At 48.9% G+C, this 14,385-nt stretch overlaps 1 protein-coding gene across 1 annotated transcript in view; it reads left to right on the forward strand.

The window, feature by feature from the left end:
- The first annotated feature begins 6,494 nt into the window (after positions 1–6,494).
- The window catches only part of LOC141128833 (arylsulfatase D-like), a 57,286-nt gene continuing 49,395 nt past the window's right edge, over positions 6,495–14,385 (forward strand). Inside the window, exon 1 of the mRNA XM_073616386.1 lies at positions 6,495–6,615. The gene's annotated coding sequence lies outside the window, so the exon portion shown is untranslated. The remainder of the gene's footprint in view (positions 6,616–14,385) is intronic.

The raw sequence follows: 14,385 nt of genomic DNA on the forward strand, positions 1-14,385 counted from the left end.
GAATAGAGGGGAGGTGCCCCTGTGCTCTACGTGCAGTTAAACCCTCCTATTCTGCAATAAGCCAGACTGAATGTCATTTTAAAGTTTTATTAACAAAACAGGGTGTGTGAAACTATTGAGAAAAAACAAACACAGATGCATATAATCAGTATATGAAATATACAGAAAATACAATAGATAAATCAGGCTGTAGATGGCGATAAGCATATTCTTATCAGCAATGCTGCATTTAGGGTATGCAAGGTTTAGTCCAACATGTGCTCTGAGAGCTGATTCCTTCTGTCAGTCTCTAAGATGGAATCTGAGTTCCCAGGATGCACCTGTTTCTCTTCCTTAGACTGAAAAATGATGGGAACTTTTAGTTAAAGGTGAACAGTTTCTAGTTTCTGCAAAAACAGTAAATTTACCACTGGCCCCATTTTGTGGTCAAATCTAATATTGCAGGCAAAACAACTTGATTAACCACTTCAGCTCCAGAAGGTTTTACTCCTTGCCATTTTTTGCGATACTGCACTGCATTGCTTAAACTGACAGTTGCGCGGTTGTGCGACACTGTACACAAATAAAATTGATGTCCTTTTTTTCCCACTGATAGAGCTTTTTTTTTTGGTGGTCTTTGATCACCTCTGCGGGTTTTATTTTTTGAATTTCTTCATCATTTTAGGCCAATATGTATTTTGCTACATGTTTTTGGTAAAATAGAAAAAATCCCAATAAGCGTATATTGATTGGTTTGCGCAAAAGTTATAGAGTCTACAAACTATGGGATAGATTCGTGGACTTTTATTGTTTTTACTAATAATGGGGGCGATAGGCAATTTTTAGTGGGACTGCGGCATTACAGCGGACAAATCTGACACTAAGTGACACTTTTTGGGAACCAGTGACACCAATACAGTGATCAGTGCTAAAAAAAATGCACTGTCACTGTATAAAAGGCATTGGCAGGGAAGGGGTTAACATCAGGGGCGATCAAATGGTTAACTGTGTTCTCTGGGTGTGTTTTCTAACTGTGGGGAGATGGCTTAACTGAAAAAAGACAGAGATCCATGTTCCTACTTAGCAGAAACACAAGATCTCTGTCTTTCTTACTAGCAGAATGGCGATCTGCCTCGTTTACATAGGCAGACCACCATTCTGCCTCTCTGAACGATCACGGGGTTCCCTACGAACATCACGTCCAGAGGACCAGCTGATTGGCTCCCGCTGTGTTCAATCACAGCAGGAGCAGGTCTCCTGTGGCGCGCACGCCCCAGACCCAGAAGAAGAAATCACGTACAGGTACTTGATCTTGCACTCAAGGGCCACCCTGCCGCAGTAAATGTACATGGGGTGGTCCTTAAGCGGTTAATATCCTACTGGAGGCAAACCAGATGGGTACAACTTATATTGGAGGATTTGTTTCACCTCTGGTCTCACATGAGGCTTGTCACTTCAGTGGGTATATGTAAAGGTTTACAACCACTTTAGACCCAAATAATTGCACACAAGCCTCTCTTCTGAAAATCACCTGCAACTAACTGCAAATTTCCACCATCAACAATGACTGAAAAAAAATATTTATATATCATGGGCAATCTACCAATAAGACCCCTTTTACACTTATTCATTTGCAGTTATGAATTTTGTTTATGCATGTCTGTGTATTTTATGTTAATTTTTCAGGAAAGCTAGAAAAAAAACATTAAGAACAGGGATTTACTATGGTGCATTAATGCATGTATCTTTGTACATTTATCATTGATTTCAATGGGCGCGCTTAACTTGTTTTAAGTCCAGACAAAAATAACAAGATAAAAATGAATTGTCTATTAAAAGATAAAATAGCAAAACCTGTGTTTGCTGCAATATACACCTTCAATCCAGAGATTTCTCCTGTAGTACCTTTTTCTGCCACTAAATATTCTGTGTCTGCCCAGCTTCATTCAAGCCACTTCCGCTGAGCCCTGGTCATCCTGGATCTTCCAGAGCCTACGACTGGAAAGTGAAAGAAGAAGCAGCAAGGTAATAAGCTCAACTCCCTGTCACTTTGCTTTCTCCAATTGTGCTCCTTGCCAGCATATGAACTGATTGGCTTTTTGTGCTATTTCTTCCCCTTAAATTCCAGCCTTGGTATATAACGGAGTGCAAGGGGCTGACCAGACAGGGGTTTTAACTCTTCCTCATGTTATTTATAATTGGACATACACTTTTTGTTTCAGCAACACTTTTTGTTGCTCCCAAACAATTTTGTTTGGGAGCAACGTCGCAGGACCGCCCAATTGTCAGTTAAAGCGACGCAGTGCCGAATCGCAAAAAGTGCTCTGGTCAGGAAGGGGGTAAAATCTTCCGGGGTTGAAGCGGTTAATATCTACCTTAAATCACTTTGCTAATTGCATGATGTACTTGTTTGTAGCCTAAATACTGAAATTTGCACTTAAAACTGTAATTCTGTAACTTTTAAACAAGCCAGTAAAAACTTGACTGTGCCAGTAAATTTTGGGTGTAGTGTCAGTAAATTTCAATCTGGTAGGTTGGCAACACTGGGCCTCGCCATGGACGACCAAAGGAGTTGAGTGCACATGCTCAGTGTCATATCCTGAGGTTGTCTTTGGGAAATAGATGTATGAGTGCTGCCAGCAGAGGTTGAAGGGGTGGGGGGTCAGCCTGTCAGTGCTGAGACTATACGCCGCACACTGCATCAAATTAGTCTGCATGGCTGTCGTCCCAGAATGAAGCCTCTTCTAAAGATGATGCACAAGAAAGCCCTTAAACAGTTTGCTGAAGACAAGCAGACTAAGGACATGGATTACTGGAACCATGTCCTGTGATCTGATGAGACCAAGATAAACTTATTTGGTTCAGATAGTGTCAAGTGTGTGTGGCGGCAACCAGGTGAGGAGTACAAAGACAAGTGTGTCTTGCCTACAGTCAAGCATGGTGGTGGGAGTGTCATGGTCTGGGGCTGCATGAGTGCTGCCGGCACTAGGGAGTTCATTGAGCTGGCACTAGGGAGTTCATGGTTCCCTCAATGAACTACAGTTCATTGAGGGAACCATGAATGCCAACATGTACTGTGACATACTGAAGCAGAGCATGATCCCTTCCCTTCGGAGACTGGGCTGCAGGGCAGTATTCCAACATGATAACGACCCCAAACACACCTCCAAGACGACCACTGCCTTGATAAAGAAGCTGAGGGTAAAGGTGATGAACTGGCCAAGCATGTCTCCAGACCTAAACCCTATTGAGCTAGCTGCTGCCATAACGAAATCCCCCTTCAAAGTAAAGACGTATATCGGCGGTCTGGAAGTGGTTAATATCTATATGTACAGCTCAAAGGTGCCCTTTTCACATACATCACATTTGTGTTTGGTCTGAGTGTCATTGTTCTGAGAACAGCAGTCTTGTTCAACTACAGATTGTTGGTTTGTGATTGCATTGTTGGCACACTGATTAGTTTATGCCTTTTGCTTTCTTGCTTCTTTGTATATGGGTTGAGTGGAGAAGATTGCAGAGTTTCTTAAGTGGAAAGATACTGATTTTTAACATCAAAAGGTTTTTTATCATGAGATTCAGGTGAGAGCACACCCAGTAGAGGGGGTATGGTTGATTTTACTGATAGCGGCAGAGGGGAGGGTGGAGACAGAGACACACAGACTCAGAGATAACAGGCAGAGAGGAGGGGGTGAGGAGGAGAGAGGAACACTGAGAGCAGGGCTTTGTATTACAGAGGGATGCAATCTGATCATGTAAATGCTGCACCATCACAGCACAATCGCGTGCATTGCAGGTCATTATGGGGAATTTCCATAGAATTGCACTGGTCATGTTTGACATGCTGTTTAATTTTTGATGCAGCTGCAAAGCTCACCATTGCAACATGTATACAGCCCTGAGTGGCTGCAAGTCTGTGTTCAAGTGGGTGGAGGGCAGTAAAACTGTGCCTTAGACTCCAAATTTTCTGCAGAAAAATATTGAAAATAATAGTATAGTCAAACATGTATTTGTCATTTGAGTTAGCTGTGCCACATGAAGAATGTATTTATAAAGCTTTTATCACTGAATTTGAATTTTAAATTTTTGAATGATGACTCCCGGAAAAATACTTTGCTGATGTGGCAAAAAAAAAAAAAGTTTAAAAAAAAAATACATTATTCAAAACAGCCAAACTTGACGTTTTGAATGCTTTTAAGTGCAAAGGAGGGTTTTGGGGTCCTATAGACCACAGATCTCTCCATAAAGAGTACATGTCACTGCCTATTATTGTCACAAGGGATGTGTTCATTCCTTGTGACAGCAATAAAAGTGATAAAGAATTTAAAAATTTAAAGGGACCATGAAAAAAATAAAATAATAAATAAAATAGTAAAAAATATTTTTTTTAAATGCGCCTGAAAATGTAAACCGTGTTCAAACCACATATGTATCGCTGCGATCGTTAGAGTGAGAGCAATAATTTTCATGCAAGGCCTCCTCCGTAACGCTAAACAGGTAACCCGTTGAAATTTTTTAAGTGTTGGCTATGGAGATTTTTAAGTACCGTAGTTTGTAGCCATTCCACAAGTGTGTGCATTTTTAAAGCATGACATGTGAGGTATGTATTTACTCGGCGTAACATAATTTTTCACATTATACAAAAAATTCGGCTAACTTTACTTTTTTTTTTTTTGTTTTTTTTTTGTTTGTTTTTTTTAATTCATGAAAGTGTATTTCTTCCAAAAAATTGCATTTGAAAGACCGCTGTGCAAACACAGTGTAACATAAAATATTGCAATGATCGCCATTTCATTCTCTAGGGTCTCTGCTAAAAAAAAATATACATAACGTTTGGGAGTTCTAAGTAATTTTCTAGCAAAAAATACTCATTTTAAGCAACAAGTGTCAGAAAAAGGCGTAGGCATACAGGGATTAACCACTTAAGGACCAAGTCTCTTTCTTAGATGTGTTGTTTACAAGTTAAAAACAGTTTTTTTTTTTTTGGTAGAAATTTACTTAGAACCCCCAAACATTACACTTTTTTTTTCTAACACCCTAGAGAATAAAATGGAGGTCATTGCAATACTTTGTCACACCGTATTTGCGCAGCGGTCTTACAAGCGCACTTTTTTTTGGAAAAAATACACTTTTTTGAATTAAACAAGACAACTGTAAAGTTAGCCCTTTTTCTTTTTTTTTTATATTGTGAAAGATAATGTTAAGCTGAGTAAATTGATACTCAACATGTCACGCTTCAAAATTGTGCCCGCTTGTGGAATGGCGACAAACTTTTACCTTTAAGGCTAGGTTTCCACTAGTGCGTCCCCAAAGTCGCGCGATTTTGCCGCGATTTTTTTACCGCGATTTTACCGCGACTTTTTACCGCGATTTGAAGCAATGCCTGTATCTATAGACCTCAAGTCGCATCAAAGTGGGACCAAAGTAGTGCAGGGACTACTTTGAAGTCGCTGCGACTTGAAGTCGCACAGATATGAACGGTACTCATTGGAAATCATGGGAAACAATTTGTCATGCGACTTTTCAGTCCCAAGTCGCATGAAAACGCACTAGTGGAAACAGAGCCTAAAAGTCTCCATAGGCGACGTTTAAAAAATGCTACAGGTTGCATGTTTTGAGTTACAGAGGAGGTCTACTGCTAGAATTCTTGCAATCGCTCTACCGATCGTAGCGATACCTCATATGTGTTGTTTGAACACCATTTTCACATGTGGGCGCTACTCACGTATGTGTTCGCTTCTGCACGCGAGATCGGCGGTTTTGAAAAAAAAATTTTCTTATTTATTTTACCTTTTTATTTTTACGCTGATTTAAAAAAAAAATAAATCGTGTCACTTTTATTCCTATTACAAGGAATGTAAACATCCCTTGTAATAGAAAAAAAGCATGACAGGACCTCTTAAATATGAGATCTGGGGTCAAAAAGACCTCAGATCTCATATTTACACTAAAATGCAATTTAAAAAAAGAATTAAAAAAAAAAAAAAAAGCCCTTTTAAGAGCTATGGGCAGAAGTGACGTTTTGGCGTCGCTTCCGCCCTGCAATGTCATGGAGACGGGTGGGGGCCATCTTCCTCTCGCTCGTCTCCATACCCAGTTAGTGACAGCAGCCGACGGCTCTGGTAACTGGCGGAGGGCACCGGAGCGCAGCGGGGGGGGGGGGCGCAATAAAAATGATCTTGCGGCAAATCCACCGCAGAGACCACTATTATCTTGAAGAGGACTGCCGGCCAAACAAGAAGATACCGGGGTTATGGCAGCTAGCTGCTGCCATAACAACGATATCCCCCTTCAAAGTAAAGACGTATATCGGCGTGCGGTGGTCTGGAAGTGGTTAATATCTATATATACAGCTCAAAGGTGCCTTTCACATACATCACATTTGTATTTGGTCTGAGTGTCATTGGTCTGAGAACAACAGTCTTGTAACTACAGTTAAACAATTTCAAACAATGTATATGACAGGGGAACATCCCCTTGATAAATCATCTATTCTAACCAGTTCTGCTGGTTATATACTAAACAACCTACATTCTTCTACAGAGTGCTCCTAAACATATATGGTAGAGCTACCTCTATCTGATTCCTCCCAGGCTAAACACAGTTGAGAAGAGCAGACCATCAGTCTTCTGATACCTTGTAAGTACGATGTACCTCTCATTTCTATGATTAGAGCTGCATATAAATCTGACATCCATAGGTATAGCGCCTCCAGGGCCAGAAAATGTATGTAAGGCCAAGATTTTGTTGAGTGCAGAAGTGTTAATATTTTTTATGGTTTGCATCCTCACTGGGGAGAATCAAACGCTTTGTCCTAGTGACCTATTTTCACAGATAGATGGTAAAGGGAAATAAAAAAACTTTTGGCAGAACAGGAAAAGAAGGGGACATTTTTTTTCCTAATATTAGAGAGATTTGGGGGGAGATTTAATAAAACTTGTGTACACAGAATCTGGTGCAGCTGTGCATAGTAACCAATCCGCTTCTAGGTTATATTGTCAAAGCTTAATTGAACAAGCTGAAGTTAGAAACTGGTTACTATGCACAGCTGCACCAGATTCTGTGTGCACTAGTTTTAAAATCCCCCATTTTGTTTTACTTACTCTTCTGTTTCCTAGATAGGAAGTGAAAGGAAATCTCAATTATTTTGTATCCATCCACTACTCTAAAAACATTTTTAAAACCCATAAACACCAGTGTTTGTCGCAACACTCATCTTCAATAAAGTGCTGTCTAGTAATGTGTAACGTGCCTGGGTTCGGGAAAGGTTCAGCAAACACTACCAAAGTTCAGGCGCTGAACCCAATCGAAATCAATAAGAGCCAAATGTTAAAAGACAGTAATGACCATTCCCTAGGTTAAAAGACAAACAAATGATATGGGGAGCTGGGAACTGCCATGACCGAAATGAACCAATGCAAAAAAATTATAAAAATTCAGTTTGGAGGGGAGTAGCAAATTTAGTTATGCTTAAAGTGAAACATTAAAAATGCTAACCTCCTTTAAATAATAATGCCCAGGGAATGCCCTGATGCTGCCTGTGAAGAGGCACATTTGTGTGATGTATACAATCTAACAAAAAAAAAATGTTTAAATTGCTGGTAAAATGATGGCTCCCGACTGCTTCGCCCTATTTGTAAACAGCGGCCAGTGATTCTATTCATCTTTGCCAGACCCTTATCCTAGATGAGGGTCTGATAAAACAGCATGAAGTGCCCCCACATTCTATACCGCCTTGTGGCCTACGACGTGACATCATCATCTAATGTATCGCTGATTGGTCCATAGTTTCGATGTCTGCTTAGTTAGATTCATATGGCGTTTCATTATTTTTTTTAACCGCTTGCCGACCAGCCGCCGTCATTATACTGCAGCAGGCTGGCACGATCCCACAAACCGTTGTAGCTGTACGTCAGTCCCTTTAAGCGGGATAGCAGATGCGGGCGTGCTGCCGGAGGCGCACGCGCCCGCTGTACTGCGGGGGTGCCAACACACGTGGCCGGCGGTCGCTATGACCGCCGGCCATGCGCGATCGCGGGCACGAGAGCCAGAACAGGGACGTGTATGTGTAAACACTTAGCCATCCTTATTGCACCCTTACATTTCTTGTTGCATTCTTTATAAAGTCTGAATGCTGATGATGATCCCTCAACCTTGTATTTTTTGAGGGCCTTCTCCTTTGCTTTTATATGCATTTTACATTGGAGTTAAGCCATCCAAGACCTTTTTTTGCTCTTTTAAATTTATTACCCAATGGGATGCATTGGCTAATGCCCTTATTTAATATGCTCTTAAAGCAAACCCATCTCTCCTTCGTGTTATTTGTTCCTAGGATTTTATCCCAATTTATTCTAGCAAGGTTTGTAGTTTAGGGAAGTTGTCTTTGTATTCCCCTTATGTTTCCTATTTGTGTGATAAATACTGAAGCCAATTGACCTGTGATCGCTGTTACCTAAATTGCCCCGTGTTTCCACATCCGTGATCAGGTCTGTATTGTTGGTAATCAGTAGATCCAGTAACGCTTTATTTCTAGTTGGTGCGTCTACCATCTGACCCATAAAATTGTCCTGCAAGACATTTAGCAACTGGCGAGCCTTAAATGAATGCGTGGTTCCCTCAGTCTATGTCTGGATAATTAAAATCCCCCATTATAACACTTCCCATCCTTGCTGCTAATCCAAATTGTGATAGGAGATCTGTCTCTCCTTCCTCCCTCAGGTTAGGGGGCCTATAGCATACTCCCAGTATTATTTTTCCCTTTAGCTTCATCTCTTTGGAGCTCTACCCATAAGGATTCCACCTCCTACCTAGCCCCCTTAGTGATGTCATCTCTCAAATTCACTTGTACATTATTCTTGATATATATAGGCATACCCCTCCCCCTTTTTTACCCTCTCTATCCTTGCGGTATAGGGTATACCCTTGAATGTTTGCCAGCCAATTATGAGACCTGTTGAACCAGGTCTCTGAAATTCCCATAAAATCCGAATCCTCCTCGTACAACAGTATCTCTAGTTCACCCAGGGGCGGACTGACCATTCAGGCCCTCGGTCACTGACCGAGGGCCCGCGGGGTGGGGTGGGGGCAGCAGGTCAGTGTGATAATAACAGACAGCACAGCAGTTGTATGCATTATGTTTTTCTAAGAACTTGCCCTGGCCCATGATACTTTCCTGGTCCCCCCCACCCCCGCAGTGTCCCCCTGTGTGTGCTCTCCCTCCAGTGTCCCCCTGTGTGTGTGCTCTCCCTCCAGTGTCCCCCTGTGTGTGTGCTCTCCCTCCAGTGTCCCCCTGTGTGTGTGCTCTCCCTCCAGTGTCCCCCTGTGTGTTTGTGTGCTCTCCCTCCAGCATCCCCCTGTGTGCGCTCTCCCTCCAGCGTCCCCCTGTGTGCGCTCTCCCTCCAGCGTCCCCCTGTGTGCGCTCTCCCTCCAGCGTCCCCCTGTGTGCGCTCTCCCTCCAGCGTCCCCCTGTGTGCGCTCTCCCTCCAGCGTCCCCCTGTGTGCGCTCTCCCTCCAGCGTCCCCCTGTGTGCGCTCTCCCTCCAGCGTCCCCCTGTGTGCGCTCTCCCTCCAGCGTCCCCCTGTGTGCGCTCTCCCTCCAGCGTCCCCCTGTGTGCGCTCTCCCTCCAGCATCCACGTGTGTGCCCTCTCCCTCCAGCGTCCCCGTGTGTGTGTGTGTGTGCTCTCCCTCCAGTGTCCCCCTGTGAGTGCTCTCTCCCTCCAGTGTCCCCCTGTGTGTGTGTATGCTCTCCCTCCAGTGTCCCCCTGTGTGTGTGTGTGTGTGCTCTCCCTCCAGTGTCCCCCTGTGTGTGTGTGTGCTCTCCCTCCAGTGTCCCCCTGTGTGTGTGTGTGCTCTCCCTCCAGTGTCCCCCTGTGTGTGTGTGTGCTCTCCCTCCAGTGTCCCCCTGTGTGTGTGTGCTCTCCCTCCAGTGTCCCCCTGTGTGTGTGTGTGCTCTCCCTCCAGTGTCCCCCTGTGTGTGTGTGTGTGTGTGCTCTCCCTCCAGTGTCCCCCTGTGTGTGTGTGTGTGCTCTCCCTCCAGTGTCCCCCTGTGTGTGTGTGTGTGCTCTCCCTCCAGTGTCCCCCGGTGTGTGTGTGCTCTCCCTCCAGTGTCCCCCGGTGTGTGTGTGCTCTCCCTCCAGTGTCCCCCGGTGTGTGTGTGCTCTCCCTCCAGTGTCCCCCGGTGTGTGTGTGTGTGCTCTCCCTCCAGTGTCCCCCTGTGTGTGTGTGTGCGCTCTCCCTCCAGTGTACCCTGTGTGTGCGCTCTCCCTCCAGCGTCCCCCTGTGTGCGCTCTCCCTCCAGCGTCCCCTTGAATGTTTGCCAGCCAATTATGAGAGCTGTTGAACCAGGTCTCTGAAATTCCCACAAAATCCAAATCCTCCTCGTACAACAGTATCTCTAGTTCACCCAGGGGCGGACTGACCATTCAGGCACTCGGTCACTGACTGAGGGCCCGCGGGGTGGGGTGGGGGCAGCAGGTCAGTGTGATAATAACAGACAGCACAGCAGTTGTATGCATTATGTTTTTCTAAGAACTTGCCCTGGCCCATGATACTTTCCTGGTCCCCCCACCCCCGCAGTGTCCCCCTGTGTGTGCTCTCCCTCCAGTGTCCCCCTGTGAGTGCACTCTCCCTCCAGTGTCCCCCTGTGTGTGTGTATGCTCTCCCTCCAGTGTCCCCCTGTGTGTGTGTGTGTGTGTGCTCTCCCTCCAGTGTCCCCCTGTGTGTGTGTGTGTGTGTGTGTGTGTATGCTCTCCCTCCAGTGTCCCCCTGTGTGTGTGTGTGTGTGTGTGTGTGCTCTCCCTCCAGTGTCCCCCTGTGTGTGTGTGTGCTCTCCCTCCAGTGTCCCCCGGTGTGTGTGCTCTCCCTCCAGTGTCCCCCTGAGTGTGTGTGTGTGCTCTCCCTCCAGTGTCCCCCTGTGTGTGTGTGTGTGTGTGTGTGTGCGCTCTCCCTCCAGTGTCTCCCTGTGTGTGTGTGCGCTCTCCCTCCAGTGTCCCCCTGTGTGTGTGTGTGCGCTCTCCCTCCAGTGTCCCCCTGTGTGTGTGTGTGCGCGCTCCCTCCAGTGTCCCCCTGTGTGTGTGCGCTCTCCCTCCAGCGTCCCTCTGTGTGTGCTCTCCCTCCAATGTCCCCCTGTGTGTGCTCTCCCTCCAATGTCTCCTTGTGTGTGTGCTCTCCCTCCAGCGTCCCCCTGTGTGTGCTCTCCCTCCAGCGTCCCCCTGTGTGTATGCTCTCCCTCCAGCGTCCCCCTGTGTGTATGCTCTCCCTCCAGCGTCCCCCTGTGTGTATGCTCTCCCTCCAGCGTCCCCCTGTGTGTATGCTCTCTCTCCAGCGTCCCCCTGTGTGTATGCTCTCTCTCCAGCGTCCCCCTGTGTGTATGCTCTCTCTCCAGCGTCCCCCTGTGTGTATGCTCTCTCTCCAGCGTCCCCCTGTGTGTATGCTCTCTCTCCAGCGTCCCCCTGTGTGTATGCTCTCTCTCCAGCGTCCCCCTGTGTGTGTGCTCTCCCTCCAGTGTCCCCTGTATGTGTGTGTGTGCTCTCCCTCCAGTGTCCCCCGTGTGTGTGTGTATGTGTGTGCTCTCCCTCTAGTGTCCCCCTGTGTGTGTGTGTTTGTGTATGTATGTGTGCTCTTCCTCCAGTGTGTGTGTGTGTGTGCTCTCCCTCCAGTGTCCCCCTGTGTGTGCTCTCCCTCCAGTGTCTCCCTGCATGTGCTCTCCCTCCAGCGTCTCCGTGTGTGCGCTCTCCCTTCAGCGTCCCCTGTGTGCGCTCTCCCTCCAGCGTCCCCTTGTGTGCGCTCTCCCTCCAGCGTCCCCCTGTGTGCGCTCTCTCTCCAGCGTCCCCCTGTGTGCGCTCTCTCTCCAGCGTCCCCCTGTGTGCGCTCTCCCTCCAGCGTCCCCCCTGTGTGTGCGCTCTCCCTCCAGCGTCCCCCCTGTGTGTGCGCTCTCCCTCCAGTGTCCCCCCTGTGTGTGCGCTCTCCCTCCAGTGTCCCCCCTGTGTGTGCGCTCTCCCTCCAGTGTCCCCCCTGTGTGTGCGCTCTCCCTCCAGTGTCCCCCCTGTGTGTGCGCTCTCCCTCCAGTGTCCCCCCTGTGTGTGCGCTCTCCCTCCAGTGTCCCCCCTGTGTGTGCGCTCTCCCTCCAGTGTCCCCCCTGTGTGTGCGCTCTCCCTCCAGTGTCCCCCCTGTGTGTGCGCTCTCCCTCCAGTGTCCCCCCTGTGTGTGCGCTCTCCCTCCAGTGTCCCCCCTGTGTGTGCGCTCTCCCTCCAGTGTCCCCCCTGTTTGTGCGCTCTCCCTCCAGTGTCCCCCCTGTGTGTGCGCTCTCCCTCCAGTGTCCCCCCTGTGTGTGCGCTCTCCCTCCAGTGTCCCCCTGTGTGTGTGTGTGCTCTCCCTCCAATGTCCCCTTGTGTGTGTGCTCTCTCTCCAGCGTCCCCCTGTGTGTGCGAGTGCGCTCTCCCTCCAGTGTCCCCCTGTGAGTGCGCTCTCCCTCCAGTGTCCCCCTGTGAGTGCGCTCTCCCTCCAGTGTCCCCCTGTGAGTGCGCTCTCCCTCCAGTGTCCCCCTGCGTGTGCGCTCTCCCTCCAGTGTCCTCCTTGCGGTATAGGGTATACCCTTGAATGTTTGCCAGCCAATTATGAGAGCTGTTGAACCCGGTCTCTGAAATTCCCACAAAATCCAAATCCTCCTCGTACAACAGTATCTCTAGTTCACCCAGGGGCGGACTGACCATTCAGGCACTCGGTCACTGACCGAGGGCCCGCGGGGTGGGGTGGGGGCAGCAGGTCAGTGTGATAATAACAGACAGCACAGCAGTTGTATGCATTATGTTTTTCTAAGAACTTGCCCTGGCCCATGATACTTTCCTGGTCCCCCCCACCCCCGCAGTGTCCCCCTGTGTGTGCTCTCCCTCCAGTGTCCCTGTGTGTGTGTGTGTGTGTGTGTGTGTGCGCTCTCCCTCCAGTGTCCCCCTGTGTGTGTGTGTGTGTGTGTGTGTGTGTGTGTGTGTGTGTGTGCTCTCCCTCCAGCGTCCCCCTGTGTGTGTGCGCTCTCCCTCCAGCGTCCCCCTGTGTGTGCGCTCTCCCTCCAGCGTCCCCCTGTGTGTGCGCTCTCCCTCCAGCGTCCCCCTGTGTGTGCGCTCTCCCTCCAGCGTCCCCCTGTGTGTGCGCTCTCCCTCCAGCGTCCCCCTGTGTGTGCGCTCTCCCTCCAGCGTCCCCCTGTGTGTGCGCTCTCCCTCCAGCGTCCCCCTGTGTGTGCGCTCTCCCTCCAGCGTCCCCCTGTGTGTGCGCTCTCCCTCCAGTGTCCCCTGTGTGTGTGTGTATGTGTGTCCCACTGTGTGTGCTCTCCCTCTAGTGTCCCCCTGTGTGTGTGTGTGTGTGTGTGTGTGTGTGTGTATATATGTATGTATATATGTGTGCTCTCCCTCCAGTGTCCCCCTGTGTGTGTGCTCTTCCTCCAGTGTCCCCGTGTGTGTGTGTGTGTGTGTGTGTGCTCTCCCTCCAGCGTCCCCTGTGTGCGCTCTCCCTCCAGCGTCCCCTTGTGTGCGCTCTCCCTCCAGCGTCCCCCTGTGTGCGCTCTCCCTCCAGCGTCCCCCTGTGTGCGCTCTCCCTCCAGTGTCCCCCTGTGAGTGCACTCTCCCTCCAGTGTCCCCCTGTGTGTGTGTGTGTGTATGCTCTCCCTCCAGTGTCCCCGTGTGTGCTCTCCCTCTCGTGTCCCCCTGTGTGTGTGTGCTCTCCCTCTCGTGTCCCCCTGTGTGTGTGTGTGCTCTCCCTCCAGTGTCCCCCTGTGTGTGTGCGCTCTCTCTCCAGTGTCCCCCTGTGTGTGTGTGCGCTCTCCCTCCAGTGTCCCCCTGTGTGTGTGTGCGCTCTCCCTCCAGTGTCCCCCTGTGTGTGTGTGTGTGCGCTCTCCCTCCAGTGTCCCCCTGTGTGTGTGTGCGCTCTCCCTCCAGTGTCCCCCTGTGTGTGTGTGTGTGCGCTCTCCCTCCAGTGTCCCCCTGTGTGTGTGTGTGTGTGCGCTCTCCCTCCAGTGTCCCCCTGTGTGTGTGTGCGCTCTCCCTCCAGTGTCCCCCTGTGTGTGTGTGTGCGCTCTCCCTCCAGTGTCCCCCTGTGTGTGTGTGCGCTCTCCCTCCAGTGTCCCCCTGTGTGTGTGTGCGCTCTCCCTCCAGTGTCCCCCTGTGTGTGCGCTCTCCCTCCAGTGTCCCCCTGTGTGTGAGCTCTCCCTCCAGTGTCCCCCTGTGTGTGTGCTCTCTCTCCAATGTCCCCTTGTGTGTGTGCTCTCTCTCTCTCCAATGTCCCCTTGTGTGTGTGCTCTCTCTCTCTCCAATGTCCCCCTGTGTGTGTGCTCTCCCTCCAGCGTCCCCCTGTGTGTGTGCTCTCCCTCCTGCGTCCCCCTGTGTGTGTGCTCTCCCTCCAGTGTCCCCTGTGTGTGTGTGT

The sequence above is a fragment of the Aquarana catesbeiana genome, linkage group LG02, assembly GCF_042186555.1.
Source record: "Aquarana catesbeiana isolate 2022-GZ linkage group LG02, ASM4218655v1, whole genome shotgun sequence".
In the NCBI taxonomy this organism is placed as follows: Eukaryota; Metazoa; Chordata; class Amphibia; order Anura; family Ranidae; genus Aquarana; species Aquarana catesbeiana.